We start from the raw sequence: 2,806 nt of genomic DNA, 5'->3' as shown, positions 1-2,806 counted from the left end.
CTCCACAATTACAGTAGAACTAGTCCAGAAAAGGTACATAGACAGGAAAATTCAATTCTTCCCTTTAAACTAAGGAAGACAGCCATAAAATATCCAGGAATTTCAGACATGATTCTTTGATACCCTGTAGATTACACCAGATTACAGAAGGGCCTGGTCAATCTATAAATCTGTTAGACCACTGCTAGATCAGAAGTAAATCAGTGAAATCATGGCCCTCTTAAACAACACCGAACTTGAAATATCTATAGCTATATTTGGAATGGGTGTGGTTCATAGGCTGGCTGAGAAAGCTCAATTTAAATCATTTTTGTCACTGTACATCTTTTTAGTCACAGGACAACAGCAGAGTCAGGAACCAGAAAACACTAATGAGTAGAAAACCTAGTGGCCATTATAGTGATTTAGAATGGATTTTCCCCTGAAATAGTGAAGTTATTTTTGATAATTCAATTAACTGCTTGATTTAAAAGTTCCAGTGGGTGAGGAACTTATACTCATTGTAGAAACCAAGACTGAATACAGTATTTGTGGCAATGGGAGGTTTAGACCGCTGCTGTGATGGCAGAAGATATGAAGGAATGCCATCTCTGCTCATTTTTGGTGATTCTGTTATTGACTGCCTTGTGACACTGGGCTTGGACACTGTGCACACAGGCTCTGTACCATTATATCCTCTAAACTGGGGCCCTTTTAAGAGTGAAAGTGGGTGCTTGTTAATATTAGACCACGTTAGCAGGCATAACAGGGGCTCCTGAATAGACCAGGTTGTATTTTCATTTTATCTCTATCTGGCAGTGGTCCCTGTTCTTTGTGTAGGTCAAGACATAGCAGGTGCCCTCACAATGAGCAGTCTCCTGAAACACTAAGCTTTTTTGTTCCTTTGAATCTGGCTACAATGGACAAAATATCAAAAACTATTACTTTTTCAAGCATGAAAAATGTGTCACGTTGTGTTTGGCGCTTTAGAGAATGGATTCACCTAAGAAAGAGACTGCACAAAGATGAATTTACTTCTTAAGGTTTACTTATGACCTGCCTAATGCATACTCTATTTTGAAAACTAGATCTCAGAACTAGCAAATATCCATGACTCTTTGTTTCTCGCTTAGAGAATTTCCTTTAACATTTGTTGTAGAGTTGGCTTGGTGGTGCTGAATTCTGTTAGCTTTTGCTTGTCTGTAAAGCTTTTGATTTCTCCATCGAATCTGAATGACATCCTTGCCGGGTAGATTGATCTTGGTTGTAGGTTCTTCCCTTTCATCACTTTAAGTATATCATGACACTCCCTTCTGGCTTCTAGACTTTCTGCTGAGAAATCAGCTGTTAACCTTATGGGAGTCCCCTTGTATGTTATTTGCCATTTTTCCCTTGCTGCTTTCAATAATTTTTCTTTGTCTTTAATTTTTGCCAGTTTGATTACTATGTGTCTCGGCATGTTTTTCCTTGGGTTCATCCTGCCTTGGACTCTGTGTGCTTCCTGGACTTGGGTGGCTATTTCCTTTCCCATGTTAGGGAATTTTTTGACTCTAATCTCTGCAAATATTTTCTCTGGTCCTTCCTCTCTCTCTTCTCCTTCTAGGACCCCTATAATGCAAATGTTGCTGCATTTAGTGTTGTCCCAGGGGCCTCTTAGGCTGTCTTCATTTCTTTTCATTCTCTTTTCTTTATTCTGTTCCACAGCAGTGAAATCCACCATTCTGTCTTCCAGGTCCCTTTTCCTTTCTTCTGCCTCAAGTTATTCTGCTATTGATTCCTTGTAGTGTATTTTTCATTTCAATTATTGTATTGTTCATCCCTGTTTTTTGTTCTTTAATTCTTCTAGATCTTTGTTAATAATTTCTTGCATCTTCTCAATCTTTGCCTCAATTCTTTTTCCGAGGTCCTGGATCATCTTCACTATCATTATTCTGAATTCTTTTTCTGGAAGGTGCCTATCTCCACTTCATTTAGTTGTTTTTCTGGGGTTTTATCTTGTTCCTTCATCTGGTACATAGCCCTCTGCCTTTTCATCTTGTCTATCTTTCTGTGAATGTCTCAGAATGCTTTTAAATAAAATGTAACTCAGCCAAGTTTAAAATATAGACAAGTGGGGAACACAGTATTAATATAAACAAATCTGTTTTAAGCAAAAATTAATGAAATAAGAATTATCATTTTATATCAGTGAAGAGTGTCATTTTCAACATGAATCAACATCAAAATATATAAAACACATTAAGGAAAAAATGACAAAAACATACTATCACTGTAATTTAATATACCTCTGTCATTCCACGGGAGATCAAGCTAGCAATAAAAAACCAAAAGATAAATGGTTAGAAATTGAAATATATAACAGGAATCTAACTCCAGATAGTGAACTCTGTGTCCTAAAAACAGACACTACATCTTTTTTTCAATTAAGCAATATTTTTTTAGAAATCGGTAATATGTTAGCTGCCATATATACACCTAAAGAGTAAGTGAGAAATCATACAAGCAATAAAACGAGAAATGATGTTTTTTAAAAAGCTAACCATTTTTTTCTTAAAAGATAACCTTTCCTAAAATAACTCTTTTTTCAGAACTAAAATCATATATCATTTATATTTTTATGATAACAGGGGCACTTAGCCCAAAAAGTTTTGAAAAACTTACAGGACAATTCATAGCAATACATTGTGCTGTTATCAACAGATTATATGACTATATATTTGGAATCAGAAATGAATCAAGTGGAAATATTAGGACTAAAAAGAGACACTAGTATAGGAACATGAATCAAATGTTATCCTATATGCCAATGATATTCAATACAGTATAG

This window comes from Neophocaena asiaeorientalis, unplaced genomic scaffold (genome assembly GCF_003031525.2).
Source record: "Neophocaena asiaeorientalis asiaeorientalis breed wild unplaced genomic scaffold, Neophocaena_asiaeorientalis_V1.1 scaffold72, whole genome shotgun sequence".
Taxonomy (NCBI): Eukaryota; Metazoa; Chordata; class Mammalia; order Artiodactyla; family Phocoenidae; genus Neophocaena; species Neophocaena asiaeorientalis.
The sequence above is the reverse complement of the archived record's forward strand: the minus strand, read 5'-3'. Positions refer to the sequence as shown.